We start from the raw sequence: 14663 nt of genomic DNA, 5'->3' as shown, positions 1-14663 counted from the left end.
TCTTAAAGGAAAGGAAACTCATTCTTGTTTTACTCTCATTAACTAAATATTAGAAATAGCTTTGCCTTACAGAAAACAATATTATTCAGTAATGGCAGAGAAATTATCAAAGGGAAGTCACTTGTGCATTTGGGGATATGGATAATCGCCCTTGTATAGATTTCATTTTATAATTAAGTAAAATTGTAATTTCTTAAAACATCTTTATTCATACAATTGTTTCTGTCCATTTCATTACACACACACTTTTTTTTTATTTATAATAAATTAAAGATGTTCTCAAAAGGCTTCCACGGTGAATTTCTATCTCCCATCAAATTAAACTCAGAAAGAAAGAGAAAAAAAATTAATTTCAAAATTTCTCTCTTTGTGTTACTTATTTATGTTTTACTAATTTATGCCGTTTTTCAAAGTTTCTCGCTGATTACTTATATAAGTAAATAATCATAACTAATAAACGTATCCACACACACACACACACACACACACACATACATACATACATATATATATATATATATATATATATATATATATATATATATATATATTAGTAATTTATAAAATATATATGGCGATTAAGCTACACTGAATATTCCGCGTTTCATCCACTCTAGAACTCTTCAGGCTTATGCGCATAAGCCTGAAGAGTTCTAGAGTTGATGAAACGCGGAATATTCAGTGTAGCTTAATCGCCATATATATTTTATAAATTACTAACCAGCTCTACCTACGTATTGAGCACTTTTGAAGTAAATACTTAAAGTTTACGCATAAATCTATACTTTCGTATATTAATTTTATGTGAGTAAATTAAGTAGTTATATATATACATATATATATATACATATATATATACATATATATATATACATCATATATATATATATATATATATATATATATATATATATATATATATATATATACTAGCTAGAATTGCTGGGTCGCTATCACATTGCAAAATGCGTTACGTAAAATGGGTTCCACACTGTCTACGGAGCTCCAGCCTCTGTCCCATTAACGCCATATTGGATCATTTTATTTGTTTCACAAGTATTTTAATGGAAGGAGTTCAGACGAACATGCTGCACTGATGTTCCCTCGGCGCAAATACTCCCGACTGACTCAAAAATAAGCAAAATCCTACTTCTTGACTTTAGAGATTCTATGATATTGGAAGGTTGCCTACTCTATTAGCTCCTTTCCTTTTCCTGCTAGCCTTTGGAATTTCCAAATTTAAATGTAATGTGAACAAATATCTCGCTGCATAGCTCCCCACTTGGGATGGCCTTGCAGATATTGTCATTAATTCACAGTCGTCCCTTACGTTTCAGTTGCAATGTATCTTCTAGTATTAAAAAAATAATAACAATAAAAAAAAATAAAAATAACTCTGCAAGAGCTTATTAAAGAAGGAAGGGGGTTACAAAACTGACTGACAAAAACGTCTGTTTCAGAAATGGAATAGTGGGTCTCTATAATAGAATTATTTGTAGTAAGCAGTTGAAATACGTCGATATGTCTCCTTTGTTTTCGCTGATCAATACGAACGAAGTCGTCAAACACATTTCGGCTTATTTAAAGGTAAACACCGGCAAACAATTTTGGAGACTCTTTTGTAAAAGGCATTCCTTTGATGTGTCTCCATCGATTGGCGGCGGGATTAGTGGCAAATCCTGTGTTAATCTGTATCTTTTCTTAGATGTGTTCACGCATATCTATTGGTCAGTCCGTCACGCATCAGTTTGAAATGGCGTTTATATCGCTGAAGGTGCTGATTGAATGGCTCCATGTTAAGAATGGACGAACAAGCCAATTTTTGTTCTGTCGAAACTTTAGAAATATATTTAAAACCAGCTCCTATCACTTTTTTCTTTTCTATTGTTTTCAAGGCAATTTTATGGATTTTTTTTTATCTAGAAAATACATTCAAATTTGCTTGAATGTCTACTTCAGCGTTTTTCACGTCAAACCAAATTTACAGTAGAAATTAAATTTTTAATAATAAAAACCATTATGGATTTGTTTTCTTCGTGGACCACCAAAACATCATTGTGGACCCCCAATTTGGTATATTTTGCCTGTGGACCCTCAGAAATATTCCAGGGACCCCTAGAGTTCACATGGACCTCAGTTGAGAACCCCTGGTCTAAAATCATATTTTAAAAAAATGTGGCGATGGTGGTGATTATGCTGATGATGATAATAAAAAGAAAAAGCATTGTTAGAAAAGGTTGTTACGGTATCAATTAAATACACGCGCACACTCATTTGTGGATATTAATAAAGAAGGAACCTGTTTCCTTTCATGATAATTTCTGTTGACAGAAACGACCATTAAAAAAGAACACTAGCTGAAAACGTGACGCTCCAATATAAAGATATCTAAAAATAAAAAAAAATATCCGAAATGGCGTCTTTTGGCGAGTTCATCTGAATAGGCAACCGTTGTTAAGAAAAAGCAGTTAACCAAATTCTGGGTGGTCAAACTGTATTATTGGGTCACCCGAAATATTTTTATGAGTTTCTTTGGATAAGGAAAAACAAGTGCCTATTGATTATTGCCGGAGAATTTGATTACCTCAAAAAGATAACCAAATTATTTATTTATTTTTATTTATATGAAATGGCATTTGAAAAAAAACTTGTTATGCAAATGAAGCAAGTCAGAGATACAAGTTAAAGCAAAAGAAGAAAATCAAACATTTTTTTTAGAGTTGAGAATTTCAAAAGCTACCTGAGGTTGGTTTTCTAAGAATTGTGAAATGAAATTCTGGGAATCGGAGGCGAGTTTAGGCCCACCTGATTCTCAATATAATGAAAGGCAAAATAGCCTCGAGAACACTCTCTGCTTTTGATAGGGTCGACCGCTTCTTAGTATCTGTTCTAGAGACCGCAGCTTTTAAACCGGACTTCCGCAAATGGATTTCCGTTCTGTACCGTGCGCCAACATCCGTTGTGTAAGTGAACAGAAAGTGCTCAAAACCCTTCATTATCTCCCGGTCAGTCCGTCAGGGCTGTCCGCTGTCCTCCCTGCTGGTGAAAGGTGAAACACATTCTTGGGATGCCCGACTGGAAGTGTCATCGCGACGCCGAAAGGCTGGCTTTCCTGAGTCGAACTTTGTACGGAAGAGTCTCCGTAGGATCCCGCGGTTAACGCTGCCTTTCCTCGACCACATAGTCAAAGCACGTCAAAGGCGATAAGGCAGTTCCTCAGAGAATGACAAGTCACACTTAAGAGGCTATCTAGATCTAGCTATCTTTCGTGGGCTTCAAGAAAGCAACTCTATAAGGAAATAGTCAGGGGTGGGGGCTGCCGACAACCCGCTCATCAAGCGTCTGGGGTTGTTAGAGAAGGAGATCCGCCTCCGGAGCTCGGCGCCAGGCATGGGGATTATGAACAACTCCGAATTCCCCCTGTTTCGAAACATGTTGTCTCTCAATGCTATACAACGCAGTGCAAAATTAGTGAGTTCGCCCGAGTCCCCCCCCCCCCGCTGTGGGACCTCAGCAGAAGAAACACTGGAGCACGGTATCTTCGATTGCAGCGAACTCCGTCGGTAGTGGACGTATGTCAATGAGGTGACGGCTCGCATCAATCTTGAGCATCCTCACCCGCTGAACGTGTCCCTGGTTATGAACAATGCCAGGGTGTTATGGAATAGTGAGAAACAAATGGTATTTCTCGCGATCCTGGCCGTAAGCAGAATGGTGGTGTGGACGTCGAGACTGAATGAGAAGCGTGAGGTTGAATCTTGGGCAGATCAGGATCTGGTCGCATTCTTCAAACACCAATTGAAGGTCAAGATCAGGACAGATAAGAAATCACATCCTGCGGCTTTTGAAAGACGATGGACTAAGGCAGCGAGCTTGTGCGTACAAAAAGGAGCCAAGTTAGAGGATGTGTTTCCTGCCTAGGCATAGCGTGCGCGGCTCCTAGTCTTGCCGGCCCCCAGTCCTAGTAAGGTAAGCCTTGTTTCCCTTAGCTAGCTGAGTAAATAGTCTCCTCTCCTCTCCTGATAGAAAACTCCTAGTTGCTCGGCCCTATTCTTTTTCCGCCACCAGCTCATTTTACTCAAACTTTGAATGACCCCCCACCAACCCCTCCATCTTTTATTTTGTCCCAAACTTAGTTTTTCAAACCCCTTAGGGATCGACTCTCTTGTTTTGGCCTTCATCAAGCCAAAAAAAAGTGGGCGGTTTGCCATCCAGCGAGGGGTTGAGAGGGCCTTACTATTAACTTTTTTCTTTTTCGATTGTTTTTCCCCCCTCCCCAACAATGAAATTCTCTTTCACCTTTGTTAATTTTATGTAAATAAAAACGATTAAGCGTTTTTGTAAGAAATATATTGATATATAAAAATATATTTTTAAAAAATAAAATAAAAAATAATATTAAATTTAAAAAAAAAATCGATTTGATTTGGGAACAGTAATTAGGGCAGCCCCTGAAGTGATTGTTGTGAGTGAGAACATTAGCTAGGGATACCCTTTAGACAAGTAAAAGGGTACAGTGACAAGGATAACTACATACCCCCCTTCCCATTTCTTGGAGTTGGCCTTGTGCCTGATTGTATATTATTGTATTTTTCCAGAAATAAATGATAAAACCCACAAAGTGTAGTATCTGTTCTGATACTACACTTCACCTTTTCTGACCGTGATCAGTGGAGGAGAAAGCCTTCTAGACTGGGGCAATTTTTTTATTTTTGTTCCTATCCTGAGTGCCCTTTTTTGGGGAGCTGGATTTTCCCATATTAACAACTGATCTTGTGTCTTACTCTGCCTTCGTGGGGAGGCAAGTAAATAGGAACACTAAGCCATTATAAAACTAAATCAATAATTATCACTTTCAATATTTTAAGAAATATTTGAAAACTAGCAGTACGCGTCCCGGAGTTGCCCAGAGCTGAAAGTACAGATTAGTTAACGTGTCTACAATTTGTATGTAAATAATAATGTTAATATTTGCTCTGTAATCCGCGCAAATCACTTGTTTCTAACTCAAATACAACTGCAGGATGAGTTCGTTTTTCTTTTTCTCTCTTTTTTTTGCGTAGTAAAGGAAATTGGACAAAGAAAAAAACGAAAACATCAATGAAACTAATTCGCCAAGGTGTTACAGATATTGAGCGTATGAAAATAGTTCCATGATATCACTACAATGGTTACAAAAAGGAAACCTAAACAGGGAAACGGAATCACTAATAACAGCCGCACAAGATAACGCAATTAGAACCAACCACATCCAAGCAAGGATTGCTGACACAAGAAAACGGCAAATTCAGACTCTGCGGACAAAAAGACGAAACGATAAACCATATAATAAGCGAATGCAGCAAACTAGCCCAAAAGGAATATAAGAATAGACATGATCAAGTGGAGGAGGCAGTATACTGGGAACTATGCAGACAACTGGGTCTTGAATACCCAGACTAATGGTACAAGCACAAACCGGTAGCTGTACTGGCAAATAAAAGTCACAAAATCCTATGGGACATGGATATAAAAACGGATAAACTCATTCAGATAAAGAGACCGGATGTCATACTAGTTAAAAAAAAGAAGGAAAGGACCTGCCAGATTATAGATTTTGCCGTTCCAGCAGACCACAGAGTAAAGATCAAAGAGACAGAGAAGCAGAGTAAATACACTGAACTGGTCAGAGAGATCACAGGGATATGAAAAAAGTAAAGATAACACCACTAATAGTAGAAGCACTAGGAACAATACCGAAAAAAAACTTTGAAAAAAGAATGGTAGAGATTGGAATCAGAGAGTTGAATAATTAAAACATTAAGGAAAACCCTTGAATACGGGGACGAACACACGAGCTACTGACGCAAACCGGACATACAGAAAATGTTATAGATGTAAAACACGAAGAGCATCACATGGAATCATGAAAACTGAAACCGGATAATTGTAAGTTGAACCCACCCCCTGGGCTTCTACCTTCCCCTCTTTTTTTTTTTTTTTTTTGAAGCGAGGGGGGGGGGTCAAGGAGGATGGAAAGACCGAGGAGAGAAAGCAATAACCAGATCTCCTCTGCATAAGTGCAAAGAGGACTGGGGCCTTGGGGAGGCTTTTTGCCACCCAAATTCCAGTGAAGACGCCAACAAGAAATCAATAGTAAACGCCTGTTACGATAACGCAAATTTATTTGCAATGGTTATCGAAAGGGGTTGAGATTACTGGAAATCTGGGGAGGCTTGTTGTCACTCAGACTTCAGAGAACGCCACAAAAAGACATCTTTGATGATGGCCTATGTGACTACTCCTAGTGAGTAAAAAAACAAAAAAACAACAAAAAAACACCACAACCACAACAACAACAACAACAACAAGACGAAGGAGAAGAACTTCTATATATAGACCAAAAAATACTAAAGGGGTTAAAAGTAGAAAAAAAGAACATAGCCACGGTTTGGATCGACTACAAGAAAGCGTACGACAAGATCCTTGAAGCATAGATAATAGAATGTTTGAGAATGTACAAAATACCAGACAAGATCATCAATTCGATTGAAAATGCCGTGAGAATCTTCAGACTTGAACTGACAGCTGATGGACAATTATATAACTGACATTAAAATACAAAGAGGCATCTTCCAAGGCGATTCCCTATCACCATCATAGCCGTGCTGCCCCTTGCGGACGAGACCGTGGTGCAGTGGTTAGTGTACTTGGAAAAATCAATTGTAAAAAGTGATATTCATCTGAAGGTTAACGGTTCAATCCTCAGTGTGGACGACCGAAAAAAAATAATAATTGCTAATTAATTAGCACCTCTATCCAGTCATGGCTGAGGGAACAAGAGCATACTACCCTCATGGAGTAAATAAAGGGTTCCGCTCGAAATTCCATACAAATTCCCGAGTTCGATAAGATACACCTGAAGAAGGTCGGAGGTTACATCGACCGAAACGTTGTGAAAATCACCCTCAAGATGAGACCAGTAGTCGGAATAATTCAACTAATACGAATCAGTTCAGAAAAAAATGGACATCTTAATTTATGCAATAGTTTTACACATGAAATCCAATTTTACAGACGCGAGTCGTGGGAATCTTTTAAAGGACGAAAACTAAGAAAGTTAGGAACTTCAAAACAAATGAATTACAAGACAATTTGTTTAAAATATGTACTCATCTCTCTCATCCTTACACCGCCCCTCTCTCTCTCTCTCTCTCTCTCTCTCTCTCTCTCTCTCTCTCTCTCTCTCTGTATCTATATCTCATTATGTTTCTCCCTCCTTCCTCGCAACTGGGGTTATACGTCTCTCAACTTTACCGGGTCTGTTTAAAAGGTCCCAATGTCAGGTGTCGTTCGGCTGTTTTCGCTTTCTCTCCGTTGAAGAGGGGGGGGGGAGAACGCAACAGATGAAAGGAAGCGAATTATAAGGCAGTACCAAACCTATAGTGAATGTTATCAGCTGGTATTCATGTTTTAACCTCAAATCTCCCCTCCCCCGCCCCCCCCGCTCCCTATTCGTTCTTTCGGATTCTTTATAGCTTTCACCAAACAACGTCGCCATGAATCTTCCCAACCCTTCCTTCCCACTACCGCAAGATCTCCGTGAATCATTGTCGGAGATAGGGTATTTTTACGAGGTGTCGAAGCCAACACCCGCACTCACATTCATTCACACCTTGGCTTTGAGGCCGGATAAAAGCCAGAAGCCGTTTTAAGTCCCCCATGATCTCCACTCATCAAAATGGCCGAAGTTCTGGGATAAGAAGTTCCCAGTATTTATAGTGACTTTCTTCTTCAGTGTTAATATTTATATTTCTACCAAGGTTGCGGAATCGGAAGATATAAGATCTGACTCCGACTCCTAGGATTCCATAAATTCCGATTCCCACTTCTAGAATGCAAAAATATCCGATTCTGAACACAACGACATTTTGTAAAAAAAGCTAAGAATCGAAGTTTTCCGATAACCATACTATAAATCTGTAGTGATTGAATAGCGAAGTGATTAGAACGAACGCTAAAGTCAAATTGTTTTAATTGCTACCCTCTCTCTTTTTTTTCTCCGCTTCGTTTGGATTTGCTTTCTTCTTCACTCGCAAAAGTAAGCTAGTTTTCATAGGAACACGTTAACTCAGAGTATGTGAAACCAATGATTTTTTTCCAAACACCAAAAGTAACAAGTATATGTCAAATTAATAAACTATAAAACAAATATTTAACAATTTTAGAGAGAGATATTTATCCAACCATCTGCACCTCAAACAGACCACCAAAATGTACGCTTTCGGCGGAGTATAAATTTACAAGGATTTTTCAGTGACTTACATACAGGCCTTCTTCATCCTCCGCACAAATCATTATACACTAGCGAGAATCAAAGAAACAGAGATGTATTGCTACTCACAGTTACACATGCACTAAAAAGTAGAAGGTAAGCCAATACACATACACAGTGCCACGCTGCCAAATACTCACATACGTTTGTTACTTACATACGCATATTAATCACACTATGAACATTCTGACTTGTGACTACTAACTCAACTTTCATTACCCAGCATAAGTTTACATAAATGAACATTTTGACGACAAAAAATAACTCGCTTATAAACTTGCAGATATAAAACGTGTTGTTATAAACTGTTGTTGTTCTCGATTATTCATTTACAAAACGTTTTATGTTTTAATTAGCACTTGCTAACTGGTGACCTTTCTATTCTCTCAAAGTTTCTGCGCTAAAACAATTTTACACCCGATTCATATTAAATTTTAATGTTGTTCTTTGCAATACCTAAAGACGCTAGCGTCACCCTAAATGACCTTTCCTAAGGTCAGGTGTCACACAAACGATTCTTCGAGAATTAAAAATTCGAAGAATTCTCACGAATCTGACTCCTACTCTATCTAAAATCGGCAATAAAATTATGTTTTAAACTTGGAAAAAATGCCACAGAAACGTATGGAATGCTTCGGACTGCTTTTGGACCATCTTGCATGAATCGAGCATCAGGTTTTGAGTGGCTTAAGAGATACAAGGAATGCAGGAAGTCTGTGAGAGATGATGGGAAGTGTGGTCAGAACGCCAGAGTTGATTGGCTAAATAAAGAATTTCATGGATAAGGACCGTCGTGTGTCTATAAAGACAATAAGCGCATAGTTTGATGTCAGTGTGGGAACTGTACACACAATTATTCGTGAGGAATAGAAAATACGAAAGATTTGAGCGAAGTTTGTCCCAAGGGTGCACTCCATAACTCCATCCTTGTCAAAAACTATTTGACCAAAATGGACACCAAAACAATTCTCATCCTCCCTATTGCTCCCTGTTACTCTTGGTTATTCAATAAGCTCAAGGAAAACCTTAGAGATTGTCGTTATGAGACAATTAAGTAGATAAAAGAGGCTGTGACGGGAGTCACTGACACGCTCACACAAGAGGATTTCAATGGCGCCTTCCAGAAGTTGTTGGAGTGGAACAACAATGCATTGCAAAGGAGATTTTTTTTTTAACTGGGGACTAGAGTTTCATGTACGTACTATCAATAAATGTGCCCATACGAAAAAAGTCTGGAAACTTATTGAAGGCACCTCAAACATTGCGAAGCTATGATGAAGCTTTTCACGTATTTAAATGTTTTATTGTGTGTTGTATATTCTACTACCGTTTATCAAGAATATTTTTAATTTCATTTTTTGTTGTTGTTTATCGTTTTCTTTTTGGTTGGAGATATAGTTTTTAAACAAGCTTCCCTCCCTAAATTATATTTTAAAAAATATTAAAATTTATTTTCTTTTGGATGGTGGGTTTTTTTTAACTAAATATCCCTCAGTATTTTCTTTAATTTTCTATTTTTGAGCGATTATAAAGACCTCTAAGATGTGATCCTCATCATTTCGGACATTATTTCTCGACGCTACTTTTTTTTACTGAATAAACGCTTTAAAATAAATTAAACCACTAACAACTTAGCCAGCTAGGTAGAAAAATCGATTTTGCCCTTTTAAGAATAACAGTAAATAAGTATAAATGTTTTTTTTTTAAATATTATATGGTCTGTGGTCTCGTTTTTAAACTGAATAAACGCTTTAAAATAAGTAAAAGCACTAATAACTTAGCCAGTTAGGTAGAAAACGAACACTTAGAAAATCGATTTGATCTTTTTTAAAACAGCAATAAACAAGTAAAAATATTTTTTTTTAATATTATGGGGGATATAGTCTCTTTTTAAAACAATATCTCCTTCAAGAACGGTCATAAAATATGTTTTCAATCGATATTTATTCAATAATCGACGAGTTTTCCTACCTAACAAAAATGGACGAGTTTTTCATGGATGAGTATTCCGGAGACGAGTTTTCCTAAATTCAGGGAGACTTGTTGTCAACTAGACTCCAGAGAACACCACCGAATAATCTCTGATGATAGCCTGTGTGAAAACTCTTAGTGACTACTACTACTACTACTACTACTACTACTACTACTACTACAATAATAATAATAATACATTGATCAAAATATATTGAAAGATATAAAAAAGCAAAGTAAAGAACATAGCCATGGCATGGATCGATTACAAGAACGCCTACGACAGAATCCAACAAACGTTGATAATTGAATGTCTAAAAATGTGCACAATATCTGACAAGATTAGTAATATTACTAAGCATTAGGGTCAGTTCCAATAACCTGAAAAAAAAATGAGGAAACATTGAAATCAATGGGGAAAACTGATACTATGCAACAGACAGTGATGTTGAAAACAGCTGAAATCTTAAGGGAACCACTTAAATGTGGAATTTCATCTGCATGAGTGTTTTCATATAGAAAATCCAACAGAAATAAAATCCAAATACAACCAAGAAAACTGAAAATGCAAAATTGTAAAATTGTAATTTGATTACACAGCTACCCTCCCCCCACCCAAAATAAAAAAATTATAGTGCCAGCATTGGCTGGCACCAGATAGTCGGAGAGTCAATGGGGATGGAAAACCCGAGGAGTGAAAGCACTAACCATACCTCCACTGGATGGGTGAGGAGAGGACTGGGACCTTGGGGAGGCTTATTGACACTCAAAAAACGACTGTTTCGATAATGGAAATTTATTTGTAAAGTTTATCGAAAGAGGTAATCTGGGAAGACTTGCTGTCATCCAGACTCCAGGGAGTACCACCGGTGGTTGTCAATGAGCAGTCTCTGTGTTACATGATAAGGGCTGTCCCCTTTTCATGCAAGTATAAAAATAGAGAGATTACTTAAAATGAAAATAAAATGAAAGAAAGTAGAAATCGAACCTTGGATACAAGTTTTAAAAAACAATAGGTTTAAATGGAATGTCCAGTAAATTATTAATTCTGATGAAATAAATAATAAATAAATTATTCAATTGTTAGAAAGAATGTGGATAATAAAATATGGGTTAAATAAATGAGATATGTAGGTTGAATTCCTTTGTAAAAACATCAAAGAAAAAATAGGTTATTGGGAAATCATAATATCGGAAACGTGCGACTCGTGCATGTGAGGGTACGTGAATTTTGCTCACGAGGCCGGACATGCATGGATTTCTCAATATAGGAAGTGAGAGTTAGTTAGTTAGAGAGACAGTCAGTGAGAAACTCAGAGAGGGTCTGGGAATTCGAACGTCTAGGAAGCGAGACGATCACTTTGAAACTAAAATGTGAAGCTTTGAATTCTTGATGATGAAAACCACGGCCGGTCGTGAAGAAATAAACCCATCATGTGTTTTGATAAAGCGTCTTTATGTTTGTGATTCTTACAAAAAGGTAAAGTGAATTGTTATTATATGTCTGTGTTATAAAATGTCTTAACATACACATCTCATATCCACAATGTGAATCTACATCTCATATCTACACTGAACACTATCTCCTCACTCTAAGAGCTTCACATAGCAACACATCTATTAACCTAAGAATGAACATATTTTTAATATATATGAATCGTCATAACATGAACAATATCTCCTCACAACATCCCTCTCTCAACAGTATCACTATAATAAGACTGTCTCTTCATCCCTCCTAAGACTCTTACACTTCTTAACATGTAAACAAAAGAACATTCATCATCATAAGTATAATTAGAGACTCGTTAAAATATAACATATACATATTTTGATGCCCGTGAACCAGTTTGCATCAGCGATTCAAAAACCGAACCTGGGGTCTATATAACAAATACAAATTTGGTGTACGTGACTAGTCCACTCATGCAAGGGTGGGATAAAATAAAAAAGAAACTGGCGTTACCACGAAAGAAAATACAACGTTTACTAGACGATCACAGAATGCGAAAAAAGAAAAAGAAATTCAAAACGAAATAAAACAATAATTTTAAAAAAAGAGAGAACATGCACACATACGCAGTATTAAAAAAAATAGAAGAAAAAATAATAAACACACAAAAGAACAAAAGATACAAGAAATATTTTAAAAAAAGAAAAGGCCGATATGCCGTATAAGAAATCCGTAGTAATGAATGGAAATATAGTAAAGAAGTCACCATGCGTAATTTATTGATAAATGAATTGGTTTGTTAAAAAAAACACACACACACACACATACACGCAAATGCAGAGATTGGGGTCACCCATTATTGTTTTGAAATTTGTATGGAGTGTCAATTAGAAAATTTGTGTCAATATGAAATCGTTTGGACGAATTGTTGAATTTAATCTGTCAATCAAACAGGAATTTTTCAAAGGTCGCATGTAGTCTCTGAAACAGCGTGTAAATTCTGTTTGGAAATGCATTTTTGTGTTCATAGTTGAACTTTTCGGCTTTTTGTGTGTTTCATTTGTTTTGTTTTTGAAAAAAAAGGGACAATTGTTTTGGACAGACTTTGTTGAATTGTTGTTTGTTACAGATAACTTTTTTTGTTGAAAAAAGTTATAACTGTTGATCATAGTTTTGTGTAAATCATAATTAAATGTATTAAGGTATTTTTTAAAAATGTTTTTATGATGTTGAACAAATATTGTAAATTGTCTTAAATGTATGTAAATGTTATTGATTTTCACAGCAAGAATTCAAAGTTATCAGTAAATATACATTAGATTTAAACAGTCTAGGAGAAAATAAAACTAGTTAAGACGTATGGTTGGCTTACAGATTCAGTTAGAATTTTAGAAGGGGGACAAGAATTAAAATTACGTAAACGGGTATTTAGAGAATTTTTAGATGTAATAAGCCGTAAGAAAGATGGGATTTTTTAGCAATTGGTTTTTGTTGTTTTTTTTAGAGATCCTATAATTTTTCTCCAAGAAAAGTGACTTGGTAGGGATTGATAAGCACAAGATGTGCCCCTATTCGAAAAATTTGGGAACCTGGTTAATTAAGTGCTTAAAATAAGCTGGTTGCACGTAACGACTCCAAGCAAGTGGTAAGACTTGGCTTAATTAATAAACAGGCGTTGGAAAGAATACGAAAATTCTTAAGGGGACCAGTAAACCGATGATAGGTAGTCCCGAGGCAATCACATATAGCTTAATGAAGTAAGAGACAGGCAAAAATATGCCGTAGATTACGTAAGAAAGATATAACCTTGTATTTTTTTTTAGAGATGCATGAATGTGGGATATATCTGCTGGATCTTGGAGGCTCTGGTAAGAGGAAAGAAAAATCACAAAAAATCGGGCAATTAGATAGAATTTAGGCGCAATTAAGGTGTTGGGCGCGAAAGGTGTTAGTTAGGGGTGATATTTCTAAATCCTCGTCGAAGTTTCAAGAATCCAAGCAAGGAAATCCGAGTGAATCCGTATGAGAGAAAAAAAGGTATATCTTGATAGTTAAAGCCAACCAAGAAGATTGGTTATGAGCTTTGGTATGTCCCGTATAAGATAGCTATAGAAAAAAAACAACAAAGCCATACTTGATAAGACTAACCATGCGGAAAGAGTTGATCAGGACACTAGGGACGAAGGAAGTCGTCCATTTCGAGAGAGGTGAAAACCTCTAGCCTGCGGCATATGGGTGGCTGGAAAGTAGCTGATGTGAATCATAGGTAAAGACCCTACACCCAAAAAGTAAACGCCAAGAAGATCAGAAATGTTCTGATCTTATAAAAATAAATAATTGTGAAGTCGGCCGTGGAGGGCTGACTGAAAGAGATTTTTTTGTTGTTGTTTTTTTAGCCTGATCTTTCTAGTCGTGTGGTTGTGTAGATGTAAAAATAAAAAATGTACTAAATTTAAAAATGCATACATTTTATTTTTTTGTGAAATATGGAATCCCTGGGGTGTTACATGATAAGGGCTGTCCCCTTTTCATGTAAGTATAAAAATAGAGAGATTACTTAAAATGAAAATAAAATGAGAGAAAGCAGAAATCGAACCTTGGATATAAGTTTTAAAAAACAATAGGTTTAAATGGAATGTCCAGTAAATTGTTAATTCTGATGAAATAAATAATAAATAAACTATTCAATTGTTAGAAAGAATGTGGATAATAAAATATGGGTTAAATAAATGAGATATGTAGGTTGAATTCCTTTGTAAAAACATCAAAGAAAAAATAGGTTATTGGGAAATCATAATATCGGAAACGTGCGACTCGCGCATGTGAGGGTACGTGAATTTTGCTCACGAGGCCGGACATGCATGGATTTCTCAATATAGGAAGTGAGAGTTAGTTAGTTAGAGAGACAGTCAGTGAGAAACTCAG

This window comes from Euprymna scolopes, chromosome 19 (assembly GCF_053919585.1).
Source record: "Euprymna scolopes isolate OS-2025 chromosome 19, ASM5391958v1, whole genome shotgun sequence".
NCBI classification, from domain to species: Eukaryota; Metazoa; Mollusca; class Cephalopoda; order Sepiida; family Sepiolidae; genus Euprymna; species Euprymna scolopes.
Note: the sequence above shows the minus strand (reverse complement) of the source record.